The following is a 20,956-nucleotide window of genomic DNA, read 5'->3' as shown; positions in this document are numbered from 1 at the left end:
GTGTGAGAAGGATTAAGCGGTGAACGACCCGTCTCTTTAATGAAATGAATCAACATGGCAATTCTAGTGTACTTTTGTGGAATTTTGTATACCTGCACCACACAGCGTGTGCTTGTGCTTGCAACAATAAAGTCCCCCCAGAATTTATATGTAAAAAAAAGGACGAAAATGTTCCACGCATCAGTACGTAATCCCGTTTGGTTAAAAATAAATCCGCACTTTGGTAACCTCCCAAGTTTCTTCCCAATCCCACAAAGACTTTTGTTAATTGAATTGGCCAGGCAAGCTTGATGTCTGAAGAGCCATTCGTCATATTTCCCATGACAGTTTTCTGACAAAACTCTATCGAAGAGGGTAATTAACTTTTATAAATGCCCAATGACATGTGCGTTCCATCCACTAAACGGCCTTTTACAAGTAATCGACATCCAGCTCCGCACATTTTGACCCCAGTCGCGTCTCTGGAGTCAAAGTACTTTTTGACGAGAGCAATTACATTCTTACCAGTGGGTTGCCAAGCTACACTGAGAACAAAGGCGATGGATTTGTTGTCAAACTGATGACAATGAATTTCCACATTTTTACTATTCGTCCGCGTTTAGGGAACTGATTCCGAGCAATTTATCTCAATCACGAATTCCTTTGTTTGCAGCATTAAACGCTTTGCTAAACTTGCCCTCCCTTCCCAGTTATTGGCCCTTTGTGTGGTGACGAGCTTTCAATGATGTCCCACATTGTGGTGTTTGCACTAGTTGTTCGCCAAGTTTGGAGAATATGTTGCGAGAATCCTTTTGACCTTTCTTCCATTTTACCATTGTCAAAACGTCATGATGAAAATTGATTTCCTGGTTCCCCTTTCATGCCTTCATCTCTTTCAGATCCTTTCATAATCTAGATCTGTTTAGAGGCTGTAAACCTGTCTGCTATTCAGAAAGATTGACTTATGCCTTCCTGCAAATTTGATATAAAACGACCCAAACAAGTCTTAATAACTTTTAAAAATGAACGTTAATTACTTCTTTCTAGGTGAATGGTCGTCCTGCTGAAGAAAAATTGCAGATCTTTCGAATTTTGTCGAATTCGCTCGTCTTCTGTAAAGATCCGTCACAGAAACATCTGAGACCTACATCCACAATCATTTTCCCCATTCCATTTTTAAGTAATTTTTGCTTTTGTTCTTTATTTTTAGATTTCATTTTTGATTATTTTTTTCTTCTGGAAAAGTATTGCCTAATTACTTCATAGAAACTGGATAAAGATAATGTTTTGTTCTTACGCCATTTTACTCCTCATTAAATGAATGGGCAGAGCAAATGCTGTCCCTTACACTGCTTTCCTCAGACTTCATTTCGCTGGATCATCCCAGCTAAGGCTAATTGAACTATATACTAAGTTATGTTTACAGGAGAAAATACAGAGGAAGTTGATTTGATTTGATTTGATTTGAATTGATTCATTGGTTACTACATTATATCATTGTACATGTACACACATTGTCAGTAGCATATATATATATATATATATATATATATATATATATATATAATGTAAATTACTTACAAAATGACTGTTTCCATTGGTTTTACAATGTGTAACAAAGTGTCCCGCTGGAATTTTCCTGGGACTTTCTGGGGGGAGGGCGCTGTCCCTTCCCTTGACTATTAAAGCTAAACTGTTCTCATATTTTTGTTTTTAAAGCATTTTTGATAGATTTTGTATCAGTGAGCTTGCTCAAATGGTTAAACTAAAATTTAATACATTTTTCCAGATATTCTAACAAAAGTGTACTCCAAATTGCATACTTTTAATTCTAAAAATGCAAAGGCTCTCCCGTGTAGGAAAAGGGAAACACCCTCCCCCTTTTCCGCACATGCGGATCAAGTTTTGACAGATACTATGATTTATTCATTTACATTGCGTCCGAATATTTAATTTTCCGCAAATATTCCACCAAAGTGTGCACCAGATCGCTCAATTTCAAATCGCTCAATTTGTTTGGGAGGGGGACACCCCCTCCTCCTTCGGCATATCTCCGTATAAGATGCATACTAGGACCAAGTGGTGAAAATATGATGATTAGCCATTTACATTGTCTCCGAATATTAATTTTTCTTAGTTTTTGATCGAACGAAATTTTTGCAAATATTCTACCAAAGTGTGCACCAGGTCGCTCAATTCAATTAAAAAGAATGAAATACAAAAGCTCCTTCGCTTGTGAGGGGACACTCTACCCTCTGTCCCTTTGGTCCACCTTCAAAAAAACTACTCAGTGAAGACGCACAGGCGAATCAAGTGGTGACAGATATTAAAATACGATTTAGCCCTTCACATCATTTTCACAGAATATCAATATTTTTCATATCTTTTTGCTTGAACATTTTGTAAATATTCCACCAAAAGTGGGGGTTACAATCGACCTTTGATACCCCACCCCCGGGCCCACCCCTCTCCTTCCCATCAGGTCGATGAGATCAAAGGTCCAATTTCTTGGCCTACGCACCTCCCCTTAAAAATCTTGGCTACGGGGCTGGTCAGACCTAAACGACTTTTTGTTCCATTTTTTTATATATATATATTTTTCTTTCTTATTTTTACTGGATAGATCACTCAATTGACGTTTTCATTACCAGGCGTATACGCTTAAACCACCAAGGAAATAGAGACTAAAGGGATTGGTTGACGTGAGAATTCAGCTTTTAACTTTTTGCGAGATACTCAGAAGCCACTTCATGAAATGTTGAAAAGCATATGATACAATTCTAAAGGAATTCAAACTTTATTTGATGTAAATTGGTTTTGAATTGGTTGAGATATCATAAAAACAACAACAAAGCAACCCTAATAAAAGGTATGTCCCACCTTTTATTAGAATTGCTTTGTTTCAAAACATTTCAAAACCAATTTTCATCGAATAAACTTTTAATTCCCCTTAGAATTATCTATTATGCTCTTTTACATTTCATTAGAGGTTTCTCATTATCTTAAAAAAATATCATCATCAAGAAACGTTGGAAACTGTACCATCCCTTAAAGAAAGAAACACATTACAATTATACACACAAGTAAAAACCAGAAGGAGTACACGTGTCTACGAATCTGTACTTGAATGTCTTTTCATTAGCTATAGCACATGTACTCTAATGGTTAAGCTCAAATTATAGAGTTGATAATGACGACGCTGAAGAAACAGTATAACAGAAAGGAGAAAAAGAAGAAAAAAAGGAGTGAAAATAGAACAAATATACACTGAAAAAAAGCAAGAGTAAAAAAAGAAGTAAAGGCCGATTTGTAAGGGAAAAAATTAAGAGAAAAGGAGGAGGAACAACATTTCAGTTAAATCAAAATCCGATTGACTCATATTATTGACTTGATTGTTTTTTTTTTTTGGATAATTCATGTTAGAAAGTATTTAAACAAGTGATACAGTCTTCAAGGAGAATACAATTTAAATATCAATTTCTAGTTTATTTAGCAGCTGTTAAAAATATATCCTATATGGAAGTCTTTATTTTTGTAAACAAATCCATCAATTCTTTTCGGATAGGAAAAGACATAAAGGTGATGACTGATCTTATCTTTTACCTGAAATCATTGTCGTACAAGAATCTACTTTTTAGATATATAAATAAATTTAGAAACATTATTTCGAGTCACGTATAACATTGCATCTGCACTTTCACGCCGACGCAAAATCAGTTAACAAAATATCGCCATGAAAAATTATTTCTCATCTGAAAAGCACTTTACGAAATTATTGCTTGGGCCCCATTCGCTCGTAGGCAATGAATAATAGATAATTGTCATGATAGAGGGAAGAGAATATTAATTGAATTATTGTAGATATAGCCTGCAACAATGACAGCTTCAAAATTGATTTAATCAAATATTTATCACAGCCAATTTGCATCGGCATGTGAAATTCGCAAGTAGCAGGTTTTGTTGGAGAGTAAAAATGAATCTTGATAATTCCCAGCGAACAATAAAATGAACATACCTCATTGGCCTTCAAAATGTCATTCGTTAAACTATTCCTGTTAAATATATATATGATACATTTTGTATAAGGCCAAAATAGACATGACAATTTAGTAAATTACAAAGTACAAAATCATTTGAATAGATGGCATCACGTTACATTAAAATGACTTACTTGACACGCGTTTCTTCAATGCATTAAGAACACCCCCCAAAAAGTCCCTGTCTTGAAATGTGCTAGAAGCAATAGATTTGAAAAGTGTCCCAGATAGTATGAGGAAAAAGTTGTCATTGAATATAAGAGTTAAATATCTTAAAACATATCTGTTGCCAATGATTCAGTTATTAGTGATTGCCACGGGAAAGAATCGCTTTGGTCACACATCATTCTCTGTTCATTTTAATTACTCCAGTCAGCCCGATCAATTTCTAACAGAATTCTTGATCTAGAGATCTGAATACAAGCTTGCACCGACAAAGTTCTCAGTTTACTTTGTCTTACCACGGAGGTTCGAGAGATGGAGTTACAACTGACTATAATTATTCAATCAGCTGTCAGTTTTCTATGGATGGACAAAAGAATTCCAGAGGTGCATTTGTGCCTTTGATGTTCGATGCTTGAAGCTGCCATCTTTCTGAGCAATCTGAAAATTCATTTTTAACGCTAACATGATATCGGGTATATGCTGCTCGTTTATATATCAAATGCAATGAAATTCACCTAATGATAAAGCATATAAAACAAAAGTCAATTCCGTTCGAAAATATGTGCAAAAGTGTAAATCTGAGCTGTATTTTGTGAAAGTGTTTGAAATTTTACCCTCATGGAAAGCCGGTTTTATCACTTTTCTCCTTATTTCCGCCAAATGAAACTAATATCATCTTCAAGTATAGTTCTTTACAAATGAATATGTCAGATTAGCGTACAGACACGTACAGTCAAGTAATTTTTATATCTATTTCAGCAATATTTGAGCAATTTCTATTCGCGCACCCCCGTGCCTTTACCATTGTATACCGCCCATCGTTTGTAAGTAGGGTAGCCAAAAGTAATTACCATCACAAAGACATATCTTCCTTGGAAAGTGGCTGGTGATTATGCAATGAGACACGAGTCAATTGTCTTCACATCTGAGCGGCAGATCCAGTTTGACACATACTTCAAATATTTTTGAGTGGCGGCTTCGAGCATGGGATCAAAGCGAATAAGACTGTTGTGACTCCATTTCTCGAACCTCCTTGGTCTTACACATATAGTTGGTTTGAACAAAGGGTACTTATGATGGTACAGAACGCGTATTGTCCTAGCTCTTAATTTTCATTCACCAAGCTCAGGCCTAGTGTTTTCTCTAGATGAGTCGGTGTGTTGGTTTGTAAAATATCTGTTATCTGTATACAAGTAGACAAATAATTCCTTCTGAAAACACGTATACAAACGTTCCAATGCGGAATAAAGAAACAAATAAATGTGAACAGACACAACCTGAGCAATAGTTCGATTCACGGATATTAAGCGTTTCGATAAATGAATGATGATAAACGATAAATCAATCTATCAATTTTTTATGAGTACAGGAAAAATAAGTTTAACCAGCTGTCAGCTGACGATGGCACAATTTGAGGAACTACATCAAATTATGCTGGTTGAAATCTGACCATAAGAAGGTATTCCCTTTCTGTTGTTACGAAGAAGCTTCATGATTACCTCCATAAATAAAATAAACCCCAACTATTTCCACTTGTCGCCACGAATGGTGATGGGACAAGGAAGGTCTTTATCAATATTCACTGAATTAGAAAAAGGGCAATTTTATTCTTAATCTATTCATTAAAAAGGTGCAGAGCAGACAATCTACCCGAGGACATTGCCATGACAATTTACAAGCTGCACAATAACAATAATCATCACGTATCTCATAGTATCAAATCCATCTAGTGAGGACTGCCCCCTCCCCTTTCCACTTCTCCTGGCCAAACGTGCTCCAAGTAAGAGCATGATTACTATTGGGCTGTGAGACAGATAAATAAATGAAAAGGTGAAATTTATAGGCGGAATAAAATCACAAACAAGACCTTGGTGATAATTAATCATTTACATGCATGCATTTCTATAAATCATAGATCATGCCACTTCCAGGTTTAGGCATCATTTATTAACTCTGTGGTTTTAAATTGGACGTCATATGCCACCATGCTCCAAATACGATACGCACGAATGAATTAGCAATAATTGAGTTGCCCTGCTGGCGTCTCCCTACCCTCGCCCAACTGCCCCCTTCGTTTACCCCTCGTTTTCTCCCAGCAGCTATTGTGCGTACACCAAGCTAATTTAGGAGAAGTCCATTTCCATCTTTACAAGTTTGCCAGTGACACTAATAATAAATAATGGTGAAAACTATGTTGATGTCCCAGTTTTGAGGAAATGACAGCCTGTTAATGGTCCAGGATTATTTCCAGAGTATAGGCTCAGAGGTTTTGTTTGTAATCGCTTTGCGATTACTAGTGCTCTATACTCACATGAAATAAAAAATAATTACCTAGCAATTTAGAATAATAAATGATCGAAGGCCATGAAATTAGAAAATTAAACGGACACAATCGAGTAATCGTATACGGTAGGTAAATTGTCCCAGAAAGAAGAGCCTCATCTTTGTCGAAATTTGATGCGATTACACGGCCAGTCCGTCGTTGGAAATTTAAACTTTTTAATCAGAAACCTGTCGTCATAATGGACCTGTCATATTCATGCAAGAGCTAAACATTGCAAGAAACAGTTTTCAGTTGAACATTAGCAATATGCCTCCCCTCACTCCTTTCCCTACGACGGCACAAATTATCACATTTTCCTTGCAAACCTATTGTCCCATCATAGTCTGTTCTTCAAATTAATTAATTCTTACGTCGGTTGTTTCCATTGCAACTGATTGACACATTGCCCTTCATCGACCTAGATAAGCACTGACAATTCAGTGTTTTAGTAGTAACCATGATAAATGATGATAAAAAAGGACCAACACTGGCTGCCGGATAAAGCTCGGTAGAATAGTGGATATGATGTCTGTCCTGCTATCATGAGATCGTTGGTTCGATCCAACCCGAGTATCTTTTTCATGATTTTTATAATGTTTACGACTAGAACACCGAATAATCGGTGATTATTTACGTCGATGAAGGGCGATTTGTCAATCAGTAGTCTGTTTTGTTACAAATGATATCTCAGAGCAGAGGTAATATATCAAGTCGATCCATCTAAATTATGAACTTCGTGCTTATACATCACTTGTTAAGAAACAAAATTGTCTTGTGTGACCCATTTCCTACTTTTACCATTGATTACTGTTACTAACTCGTGTGAAGCAGCGCTCGTTTGATAATTGATGATGGTAGTTCTCTGAATCAGCAACAATGTCTGTTATTTTCAATTTGAAAGGTTCAGTTCTTTCAATCACCGCTGCAGTTTAGTCTTGTATTGCTTATCAAGAGGCAATTGATACATCTGATGTTGTTTTTTGTTTCTCTTTCATATCTATAAGGATCCATAATTTCAGCGGAAACACTTATGGACACGCTATAATCACCAATTCACAATAACGAAATGCGATATAGAGGGAAGGATGATAAATTCACTTCGAGACGTATCCAGCAAGTTTTAATTCGAAGTTTCTGTCACCTAGGCATTCTAAGGCACTGACAACAACTCCACAAGACTAATGACATCCTCGCTTGGCAATTTTGGCTAAATTGAGGAAAATGCAAGCTGTTGAAGTTAGATTAATGTCACTTTCTAAAACGAAATGAAATAATCAAAATGATGAAGGCGTATCATACGATTAATGTCAATGCCGTAGTTTCTTGTCTGAAGTGTGTGTATGTGGGGGGGGGGGGGAGACTGGGTGCCTACAGCCGCTGACTTGCCTGGGTTTGAATTTATGAGTGGATTCATGGATGCAAGTATGTGGGTTATTGTATAAATATATGAGTTTTGTATATCCCTAAACTTTACGCAATACTTCATGGCATTTTTTTTTCTAAAGAAAGATTTTTACGGCTTCTTTTGTACTGTTTTCACACACACACAAACAAACAAACGAACAAACAAGCAAACACAAACATTAGCTTTTGAAGTTAAGAGTAGCGTAAGGCAAGCGATACGAGCAATACTCAAACATCTTTTATCGTCACTGAATTTCAATGTGGGTTTCAAGTATGTTAGTTACATCAGTTTTTACGACATAGCTTGACGCATAAAAATGTAGGCCTATTAGAAGTAGTGTTAACTTTGATTGAATGAACTTACACTACACTTAGTCAATGTAGCATATCGAGGTGTGAGGAGTCGTTTTGATATTGCGACTTGAGAAAAGGTTGAAGGATGAGGTAAGAATCAATTTATTTGTTTAATCCCTCATCCTTTGGATCACCGTCATTGGTAATAAACATAATTCATCGGGTTAACCAAGTAATAGTGTTAAACCTCGATGAGCTCTGTCACGCATCTCGTGCTTCACATGCATTGGTATTGACCCTTCAACTCCTCCTCTTCCTTCGCCCCCTTTACCCTGTCCTCCTTAATCTCTTCCTCTTTGTTATTCCCGTCATTCTTATCTTTTCCAATAAGAGAGCTACCTCGTGAGTGAGTGAGTGAGTGAGTGTGTGTGTGTGTGTGTGTGTGTGTGTGTGAGTGCGTCTATGCACTATTTTTTTTTCTTCCGTGTGTTGCTTTCTTTTCTTTTTCTTTAAAGCAATCTACCCTAGGTTTATTGGTTCAAGAATGAGTTACTGTCATGAAGGAGACTGCAAAATCAATTACATGCCCTGCTTTTCATCAGCTTCCTCCATTTCCAACAACTTCGTTTTGGTATAGTTATACAATAAAATTATATATATATATATATATATATATATATATATATATACAATTGTACTTCCGTTCATAGTATTTTCCTTTATATTTTGATTTTTGATGTATTGATTTATCTATTTTGTAAATGTTATTCTTTAATTTGCATTTTGTTGGAAATGAAATGAGTACAATAAAATGAAATGAAATGTAGATAGTTATCAAACCAGCGTCATATTATTATGTGATGACGATTAGAATGATGAAACTGAAAATGTTACTGATAATGATAAAATGTCATATTTCTTATCACAATATTTAGTTTATTATCATCTCATCACTATGCCCTAAGTGTTATATAATCCTCGAAAAAGTGAAGGGATAACCTCTAATCCCTACCCCACCCCGATGCGCATTTTCGTCATTTTCATCACACAGTGGCTTGAAGAAGCGTCAGTGCCGCTACCACTTCATGGTTCAAATGCGGAAAATTTCCACTGATATTATCCGTGATATGCAAATAAAAGCCACAAGGTGTATTTTTACGCACGCAACGACACAGATTGGCATGATATTGGCAGCGTGAATTAATTGAAAATATTTTTCCAGTGTAAATACCGTATATGAGACACACATGACCATGTAAAGACAGACAAAATGATGTGAAATCTTCTCTCCTTCGGTCATGTTGGTTGCCATGTGAAATGCACGGAGTTACAATCGAAGGCCTACAAGACGTTGAAAAGAGTCATGCAGACCTAAATATATTTCCCTATTTTTTCTTTTACTTACACACATAACACTTTCTTTTGATTTCCTCCTCCTCTCTCTCGCATAGGCCTATACACACACACATACACACACAAACACTCTTTCTATTAATTCCCCAGCCTCGCACACACACACACACTCACACACGCACACACACACACATATATATGTATATGTATATATACATACATACACATACATGCTCTCTCTCTTACTCAGTAAGTTCTCTTGAAAAATTCAGCTGTTCTACATACCATTTTCTACGTCATGCTGGTCATTCTGTGTGGACTCCAAACCTAACGACACGCTGTAAAACAGGAGAAGAGATGTTAAGTTTATAGAGCCATTTCGTTGCAAGATATATTATTGACCAACGAATGATGAATAGAAAAGATGTCCCCCACACATTAGGTTGAGGTTGAGGGTAACTTAACGTGAAAATGTTGCCATAAAGACTTGCTGGCAAGCTGTACTATATTATGCTTGTCATTTTTGGACACAGAGAACAAAAAAAATCAATGTTCAACTGTCTTTGAAAATGCTTAAAGTGAACTTGCCTTAATCACAATATAAGTCGCTGGTGAGGGATAACAGCATAGGCAGACTTAAAGATTAGTCCCTTCCCAACGCGCACCATTGGAGAATGGGTTCTTGGCATTAATACCATCTGACTAACTGCAAAAATGTCAATCCAATTTTTAGATCACAATTTCAGTTTTACTAAGCTAGACCCCAAATCCGATGTGATTTATGCACACCATGCAATACAAGGATAAGATGGAGGTATACGCAGGTAACAGGAGAAGGTGGAAGTACAGTGCGAGGATTGTCGATGCGTCAATAAAAGTAAGAACACTATTCTTTAACCTCAAGTACTCTTCAGTTAGTCACATCAGTCTTTCTCTAAACTGTGCCTATCTGTGCTCGCATTTACAGTTTGATTTACGGCATGATATCCAAGGGTTGGCGTTGACATGATATTATGAACATTTATGAGTTATGAAGTTGAATCCCAATGACATAAATAACGACGATTGTTTATATGAAGGTACACATACTGCCCTGCTTTGATGGCAGTATATTAAACGGTTTAATGGAGGCAGGTCTTTTTTAATGGACCCTGTCCCCGAGCTTGCTTTATACTTCGTGAATTCATTCACTCTGGTTCAAGATTAAACAGAACATTGATTTCTCCTCCTTTTGTACTGAAAATTTGGGATTTTCACAGCTGGGATAATTTCAAATGTTACTTCCTTGGCAGGGGAAATGGTCCACTTAACGGTGGTGTCGAATTCGGTACCGTTTTAAGAGTTTAGCACAAAAAAAGCAAAACAAAGCAAAACAAAACAAAACAAAATGATCCAAACAAATAAATCAACAAACAACAACAATGCAAAAAAGAACAGTCAAATCCCCAAAACAGCTTAGTACTTATTTACGAAATCATCCTGTTATGAACAAAGAAACCATGATTGACTGAAATACAACTATAGATTTATTTTAGCATAATCATGTAAATGGTTACCGCAAGCATTAATGTGCCACGTACTGCATGTTAGCAGGTTACTTATACCAATGATTAAAATGCATGACGTCAAACCTCTTTTGCCACTGTAATAAACCACATTTTCAAGATAACGATTTGATTTTTTTTTACTATGATCAAAACTTAGTAAAAAAAAAACATTTAAAGTGAATAATAAACTTCCATTCACAACCTCCCCCTTATACAAAACCATGAGCGTTACAATTTATTCATTGTACTTATGTAATTGTACTGTGCTTATTTCATAGTTTCATTTAGACCTGTAGATCAAATCTGATGGGTTGTGGGAGGAGAAAGAGGTAAGCATGAGGAAAAAAGGGTTAAAAGAAATTGCAGTGGTTGTGGTGATCATGTTGGTTAAGATAGCAACACGATTGATTTAAAGTGAGTAAGAAGGAGCCGTAGGAAACGGTTGGTGTAGAAATGAGTAGTAGAAGTTCCATGTATGCGGTATTGCAGATACAGGCAAATTTTACCTGTTTAGAATTGATAGCTTCAGTAGTAGTAATGGTTATAACAGTGGTTATGAATTCTTTCGAAATTTTGTCAGTGACTGCAGTTAAGGGGACACTAGTGGAGTATGTAAACAAATATCAGCAGTAACGAAGATCACGTTATAGTTGTAATATATACAATGGTATCAAAATCGAGCATTCACAAAAGCGCTGTTATCTGTGGTTGTATAAAGACATAAATAGCAGGAACTGTAGAAGCAAATAGGATTATTGGTAGCTTCAATAGTAATAATAACGCTATTAACAGATGAAATTCTACAAAGGGATATAAAATTAGTGTTCTTTGCAGACAGTAAGTCTCCACAGTGGTCGCTAGTAAGGGTTTGAATGAAGTTCGTTTATCAACATTAGTATTGTGAGTGATATCGCAATGGTGAAACAACAATTCTGATTCAATATTTGTAATAAAAGTCACAACGTCTTTCGGATTTCAGTTCACAGCATTTTCCTTGATTAGTATATTGTATTGATTTTGTGTTTTTTTTTTTCAAATGTCTTATTGTAATAGCATTTTTGTTGGAATGGAATAGAAAATGAAAGTTTAAAAAAATATTATTACCAGATTTTCAAGTGGCAGTGACAGTAGAGGTAGGAAAGAAAGTAAGGTCATGTCACGATCACGACAATTTTGACTGAGTCAGTAGTGTACTATCATGAAGCCGAAGTTCCTGTAGAAATAGTGATACATGTACTGGTAAAGTTGTAGAACTAGTAGCAGCAACAGTGGTAGTACCCGTGAAAGCTGTAAAAGTATAGATGCATTATGAATAGCAATAGAGTTTTAGAAAAAAAATGATAATCTCCATTGAGTTAGAGACTCAAATTCGATGAAGTGCTAAGACTTCGCAAATAAAGGATACAATTGAAATCATGTACTTGAGTACAATGAAGTCATAACTAGTTTTCAATTTAAAAAAATAGAGCATTATTTCATTCATAATACAACCGATGTCGCCTCCATCACCCGCGGATAAAACTCACAGAATCTCTCCAGGTCTTTTATTCTCGATTGACACAAAGGAAAGAAGCAAAAAGACAAAGACAAAAAAAATGGCAGAAATTGAGGCAAAAAAATAGAGGGGGGGGGGGGATGAGAGGGGAATGAGTGAGAGAGTAAGAATAGGGGTAAAAGTGAACGGGAGCGCCCTAACCCAGGGCCCCTTGGTCATTGGCGTGCATCGCAGGGTCGTATAAACAGGTCAAATTGATCGTGGCGGCCCAAGCATGCTAATAATGTACGAAGGTGGCACACCTGAGCTTTGCTTGGAAGATGCATGACGGCAAAAGAAAGTATACATCTATCATAATGGACTTGTCCAAAAAAAGTAGGAAGAAATACGGTTGATAGGCCCTCACACGTTGTGCGACGAGGCCCGAGCGAGGTCTGAGAAACCACTAAAAACGCCATCAACAACAGATAATTTACAAATCATTTTGACAAGTGCCGTAAACAGTAGGCTTTATTACAGCAACAAGCCCGCGGTAATGGCGGATCTACAGCTCGAAGAAATGGAGACATGGGGACTGAGGCAGAAGGGGAAGTGAGGAGTAAAGACAAAAAGAAAAGCAGACGATATGACAGAGCAAGAACTTGACATTAAACCCCTCCCCCTCCCCTTTCCCGCACACACACAGTCACACACACACACACACACACACACACACACACACACACACACACACACACACACACACACACATACACATATACAGAAGAAGAGGTAAAAGATAAAGCGTGAAAGAATAGTTTGATGGGATTATACAGCTTTCCAAATGAATTCCGTCATGTTTGTTGGGTGGGGCAGGAGGCGAATGGGATGGGTTTTCGAAGACACCCAGACTCTTTGGCAGCTTTATTGGCCGAGCCCGCGGTCATGCCGGGTCGCGTTTACGGCGTGATTTGGAAATAGATTGCTCCGATAACACCGATTACACCGTATTTCATTGTCCGACATTGAGTGTTTTGCGGTGACGTGTAATATCACGTGACCTCTACCCTCCCCGTGCAAGAGACCCTTTCACGTGAAAGCTTTATTTGTGTGAATTTTGTTTTATATCCCGCCCTCGAAATGTTACTTATTTAGATCTACAAGAGCTTATAAATTGGCCGTTGCTCATACGGGTTTCAAAATGCAATTACCGCCACTAAAGTTGCAATTTACAAGTAATTACTCTATTGTGAAGATATTTTTTGCGAGCAATTCTAGCATCAAGGTAGCAATGAAAAACAATTAAAATATAGCTGTCATCGCATTTTGTCCGATAAAGTATTACCGAGATTAATCCAAATCAGTGGCTAAATCTATCCAGTTGCCTTCGTGTGGTCATTTGTAATCACAGTAATACAATGTTCATAGTTGTTTGCTACCCTGTTCTTGCCTCGACTTCATTTTTGTTTTGTTTTGTTTTTGTTTTTGTTTTTTTGCTTGATCATCCCGAATGGGATATTGACACTGATTGACAATGCAATCAAATAGTAATTAGGTGATTATAACGCTGATCACATAGATGGCATATGCTCTACGCAACCGGAATGAATCCAAAGAAGGGGATGCGGGATGGTGCGGGTTTTTACAGCCTGATAGAACAACGGTCCAAAAGACCAAATAGATCAATGGTCCGAGAGATCGACGGTCCTTTATAGCTTGAGTGTCCGATAGACAAAATGTCCCTCATTGTTTGAGTGTCCGATAGAACAGTGTCCGATAGACCGACAGCCCTTTAGTGTCTGACAGACCAAGGGTCTTGATAGACTGTGGTTACGATAGACCATGGTTCCGATAAACCGAGGGTACGATAGACCAAGGGTCTGATAGACCAAGGGTATGATTGGCTGAGGGACCATTAAACCGAAGGTTCGATAAACAGAGGGTCCGATAGCTCGAGATCCGGTAGACGGAGTGTGCAGTTATTGTGTTTAAACAGAGTGTAGACATGCAATATGCTGTCTTTTCTCTCTAGATCGATGGCGATATGAGATTACGGGTACCGGTAAGACCAATCGTAATGGTCCAGTAAACCAAGGGTACAACAGAGTAAGGGTCTTTCAGACCGAGGGTCCGATAGCTCGAGATCCTATCTGCCAAGAGTACGATAGGCTGAGAGTACGATAGACCTAGGGTACGACAGACCAAGGGTAGGATAATCGAAGGTCCGTTAGACAAAGGGTACGACAGACTGAGGGTCTTTCAGACAGAGGATTCGTTAGACCCAGGGTCCGACAGCTTGAGATCCGGTAGACCGAGTATCCAATAGACGACCGAGGATTATTTTTCAGATTGGAGACCTATAATTATGGTGCCTTTTCTATGATTGCGCAAAGAAGATTATATCCAAGGGAGGAGGAATTTAAATTGCTCCCCCCCCCAAAGAGAGAGAGAGAGAGAGAGAGAGAGAGAGAGAGAGAGAGAAAAAAAAAAAATCTTTATACCCATGCGAAGAGCGGGGGGGATCGGGCACAAGCAGTGTCCCCTAACACAAGTCCCGGAAGATTTGCTCTCAAGCGCAAATCTGTACTCCGCTCTTTAATAGAACTTTGGTCAACTTAAATCCATTAGTCATATAGCCTTATGGTCTTGCTATCAATATGCTAATGTTATGAATTGTTTTGTATCCTGCCAGTTGCATGTGAACCAAAAGACAAAGGTATATTTACATTATTGATTTTTTTCACTTTCAAAATACCCTATAATGTACCGAAATACTAGTAGTTCTTTCAATGATTTTTACACAAAATATACACATTGAACCCTTCTAAAAAGAATGCTGCAAAAACATACATCGTTCCGTTAAAATGTTTAGGCAAAAAAACCCGACTTGAATCGAAGTGCCCATCATGCCAGGAGAATACCTATTACACACCTCCCTATTGCAAAAAATCCTTGGGATGGGAGCCAACATAGAGGTGTGTGTGTGTGTGTGTGTGTGTTACCCGGAGCTGCGAACACAAGTCCGATTTACCCACAGCCAAGTTTGAGCAGCACCTCGCAGGCAAGTCCCACGCAGGTACTTCACAGTCCATGTATGCAGCCAGCGCGACCAAGATAATGACATTATGTCATTTCTGTTGGTCTTCTGCCATTCCTTCAGATGAATTTCTGAGATGTCAGCCCCCACGCGTCTGGCACGGAGGTCACCAGAATACCCGCACGAAGAACATAAGTAGCACACATCCAGCAAGTAAGACACATGCACAACTCGCCCAAGTCCTTGTCCGCCCTCAGAAATTGTTCGGTATATGCTGGAATATCCTCACACGCAACAAGCCCGCGTAGCTTGCCCGGATAGGTGTGACAAGGCCTAAACATGGTTACGGTTAAAAGGGATTGCGTGCGCACCTCCGGGCGACTACGAGTGAGATACGTGCTAGGTACTGTTATGTGCAGGTCATCTGCGGGGACCTCCGGGTAGTAAAAATTGTTCTTCGCAAGTCGCACGCAAGGCTTACCCGGAAAGGTGTGACACGGCCTGTAAGGCCTGTAAGGCCGTGTCACACCTTTCCGAGTAAGCTACGCGGGCTTGTTGCGAGTAGGGATTTTTCAGCACGCAGGAAAATTTTCTGCGGGCGGACAGGAATGTTTGTGAGTTTCGCACTTGTGTCTTATTTGCTAGACGTGAGCTACTTACCTTCTATTTGCGTGTATTCCGTTTGACCTGCGTGAGAACTTTGAAACCGATCCGTTTTCTGTTACGAGCGACTTACGGGTAATGCGAAGTACCAGCGTTGGAGCTGTCTGCAAGGTGCTGGCGGTAAGGGTCTCCTACTGGTGTTCTGCGTGTACCCCCGCGACTCACACGGAACGTATTTTGAACATGCTCAAGGCCTTGTCATACCGTATCTGGGGAAGTTTGACTTGCGGGGAAGCAAGTTTGCTACCCGGAGCTCTCCGCAGTTGGTCAGCACCTGACAGTACCTACCGCGTATCTCGCCCGTATTTGCCCGGAGGTGCGCACGCAAGTCCGATTTACCCGCAGCCAAGTTTAGAGCATGACCAAAACTTTTTCCAGGTGAGTCGCGGGGATTGCCCACAGAGGTACACGCAGAACGCCAGTAGGAGGCCCTTAGCGGCAGCACCTCGCAGGCAACTCCCACGCAGGTACTTCACAGTCCCCGTATGCGGCCAAATTAGTGACATTCTGTGGGTTTTTAGTTCAGTTACCAATATGTGCAGATTGTCCAAAATGTGCAGGCAAATCCACTTTTAACCGCACATTTTGGTAACAGTTGATCCCGTCAGGTATAGGTGCACTATCGGCACATTTTGGTAAATTACCAAAATGTGCAGTTACCAAAATGTGCCGTACCTTAGTTACAGCACATTTTGGTAACTTGCACATTTTGGTAATTTACCAAAATGTGCCGATTTACCAAAATGTGCCGTAACAGACCCTCGGTCATCAGGACCCTCTATTTACTGGACCATATGAATATCGTGTCTTTTTCGAACTATAGCACCCTCCGTCTAAAGGGATTCCCCCATGAAGGCGCTTAAAGAGGTTTTAAAAAAAAATATGCTTGTAGGTGATAGTTTCTCTTTTTCAATAACATCTTGAAACAACATTTAATTGTAACACGCATATTACAATGAAGACGACCCTGCCAGCACAAGGTTGCTGGGTGAAACTTGATTGAAGAATAGCGTAGATTTTGTCCAAAGTTAAAAGCGATAGAGGAAGCCAAGAAAAGCTACCTAAGAAGTTCGAATTAAACTGCTATGATCCTTATGTGTTTGAAGTTGTAAATTCATGCAGCGACGATAATCATTATATTTCTGAGTTATTCCTTCCGGAATACCTCATCTTGCGATGCCTTCGCTCAATCCGTGATATTATTATATCCATATGCATATATATATATATATATATATATATATATATATATATGTGTGTGTGTGTGTGTGTGTGTGTGTGTGTGTGTGTGTAATTATAACATCATAACGATTATGATGGTTATGATGGTTATGATGTTATGTTGTTATGATTCATGTTTGCAAAAACTTATCATTGTCCTAGTATACACTACAGTGACGAAGGCCCGAGGCAGGCTGAAAATTTTGCAAAATAAAAAACCTTCTTGTTGGATCCATGGCGTATTTGAGACTCGTTCTTCTTATAATTACAACATTGAAAGTCCAACACGTGGAAAGTTCCAAGATGAACATTATATATATATATATATATATATATATATATATATATATATATATGCACTGAGTAGCTGATGGATTGCTTTAGGTTTCTAATAGCTTGACACCCAGCTTCAAACCAGATCAAACAGCTTCACTTCACAGAGTGGACAAAATGCAGAAGAGCAATCTTGAATGTAATCCGATATTTTAGTATGCTTGTCTTCCCACAGTCTTGTGAATTGTATCGACGAATTCAGAGCGTTACGTATGTTTGTTGCGAGTATACATATCTTCGCTTGTTAACTCTGCTACTCTTTTGAAGATCAATTACAAAAAGGCTGTTTTTTTGTGTCCATGTATCATAAATATTTTTGGTTCTGCACAGCTAGTCTGAACATAAAATCTGGAATTTCCCGATGTTACTCACATGTTGCTCTCCTTCAAACTACATCTACGCGTACTTGTGCCCTTATACGATATTTTATAAGATAACAAGGCTTAACCATATCATATAATTTCACAAAACATCAGTAAGTATGCGTGTCTGAGTAACTTTTGCCTGCCGGGTACAAAATTAGATTTTGTAGATAGATAATTGGATCAGCAAATAGAACTGACATTTTCGCTTGAATCTCTGAGATCATACTAAGTCTGAATGGAGTCTGATTGAATAGTAGCATATCTTTTTCTTTTTTTAAGGGGAGAGTCAATATGACCAAAGAAGTTTAAAAAATACTACCTATAGATAAAATCTGAAATTATACTTGTTTACAATATCAATATTACAATGCATTATACATAATGTAAGCGTCAAATGATATCAGGATTATATCGTGCATGAATACATATTATTCTACATTATACAATATGTATTCTGCAGACTGCTCGCATGAGTTTGAATGGACGATGTGCTGGTGGAGTAATTTTTATTCGTTTACCTTTCTAGGCAGGCTATTGGCGCCTCTTTTGATTCTGACTCCAAGAATATGCATGATTATGTAGTTTGTTGTTTTGATTGATTATGGATATTTTTCCGAATGAAACGGCATCAAGTTCAAGTTCAAGTTCAATATTTTTCATTTCCATCAAATAAACAAACAGAATTATATACAATATATAAGAAGAACATATTTGTAATAATTGCAAAAAAACGTAAATTAACAAAATGCATGTGATAATGAGTAACAAAATGTTGATTCTAAGTTGATGCTAATGACAATAGGTGTTATAACCAACGCCCCCACTGTACCCCACATGTTCAGAATTCCAGTGGCAGTTGAAAGCCTATTCATCATACCTATGCTACGTTTCTTCTGTATCACTACTGGCACTGTATATACAGCTACGAGAATATACCTAAGAAGAGCGTTGACTATTATGAACGTATACGCTTGTTACATTAGCGAGTGAATCAAGTACAGAAATGATGAACTTTCTGTACTTTTTGTCAACTTTCGATTGTCGACAACATTTTCGAAACTCCTAGACATAAATCAGCAGTGGAAGTGATGTGTCGTGATTGATTTGTATTACGGACAAGTGAGGCGGAATTTGCTTGACCTATTGCCATTTGTTTCCTAAATCTGACCTGGCCAGAAAGAGGTAGTCTGGCCCATGTCTTTATGTAATACTTTTGTCGGATGGTTTGTGATTATCAAGGTCAGCTGCAGTACTATCCGATCAGTTCAACTGGATCGACTAAAATACTATCAGATCAGATGCATTGTTTGTATTTTGATACAAGAGGTTGCTAAAAATCGAGTTCGTCATTTTGTTATCAAGTCAGTGATTAACTCATCATGAATACATGAATGTCTGATTCCGATGTTGATTAATTGTAAGGCAAAAAGAAAAATGATAACAAATACCAGAACAGATATGGATTGGAAACAGTTTCGCTCTAGACTAGGGATATGCCTGCAAAGTGTGTTCGAATGTAAAACCATGAAAAAAGAAGGCAGTGAGACAAAGAGAAATCTGGACTGAGTGTCATGAGGGTAAAAGGCACAAGGACCATTCGCCAAATACACAGATAGATTCTGTGTCCTCAACACAAACACGACATGTGAGTTCCTCCGACCTGTATTTTGAAGCCACTATCCGATATATTGAACTGCGCCGAAAAACCTTGCTCGGCATTACATCCTGCTCCACATATTTACATTTCGATTGAGTTTCCAATAAAAGCCAGTTGATCCTCAAATTACGAGCGTAATTCCCTTCTTGATTTTATCCTTTATTTTGGATAAATTGAGGATGAAATGAACATTTGCCGTTTTTAATCTGACATTTCGTTTCGGGCTCCCGCAATGGGAGTGTGGTCGCCAAGTGCGTGCTGGAGAATATCTGTCATAGGATTCAAACAATTGACCTTTTGCAAGACATTAAGGACCTTCAAGCCCGAAAATATTGGTCACACAGGCGATGGTGGGTAAACTGATCAATTAAGAGTAGGACAAATTCAGTACGCTGTAGTAGTAAATGTGAAACGATGGGTTTAAAATCGACATGAAATAATCCGAATTGATATTTCTTTGGCACCCTTCCAGCTTGTGTGAAAACTTCAGGGCTTTAGAGTCTATAATATCGACAAACCATTCGATTTCCATGAGAACACAAGATAATGAATTTGTTCATGCCAGAGAGAGAGGGGGAGAGAGAGAGAGAGGATGGGGTCAGAGCGGATCACGTATATGGTCTAAGCATATTGCCCTTTCTTCATGATCAGATTTTTAACACTGTTCCACTGTCCAGTTTTAATGAAACTGAAATCTTTGACAATATACACACATATTTGTTTTATATCAACAGATTTGGCATTGGAAAGTTGTGTGACTATTTTCTCTCATGCACAGGGGAAAAAATATGCAAATTACATTTACCGGAAGTCCTTATTGCTGAAGTGAGTTACTGAATAAGCGAGGGGCAGGCGAGAATGTATGAAGGGGGGGGGGGGGGGGCAAGGGAGAGGAAAAGCAGGGAGGCATAGAGAGAATGGACGACTAAAGGCAGGAATCGAGTCCGAACAAGAAGGTGGGGGGGGGGGGGGGGAGAAAGAAGGAAGGGGAGGGGAGGGAGAGGGGGTAGGGAGTTGGGGGATGGAAAGGGCAAAGAGATGGAAGACATGAATCTAACAAAATGCATGTACGTGATCCCTATGTCATATACATTTCCTCGCGGT

Source organism: Diadema antillarum, unplaced genomic scaffold, assembly GCF_040938485.1.
Source record: "Diadema antillarum isolate AM-2024a unplaced genomic scaffold, OU_Dant_1.0 seq00000158_RagTag, whole genome shotgun sequence".
In the NCBI taxonomy this organism is placed as follows: domain Eukaryota; kingdom Metazoa; phylum Echinodermata; class Echinoidea; order Diadematoida; family Diadematidae; genus Diadema; species Diadema antillarum.
Note: the sequence above shows the minus strand (reverse complement) of the source record.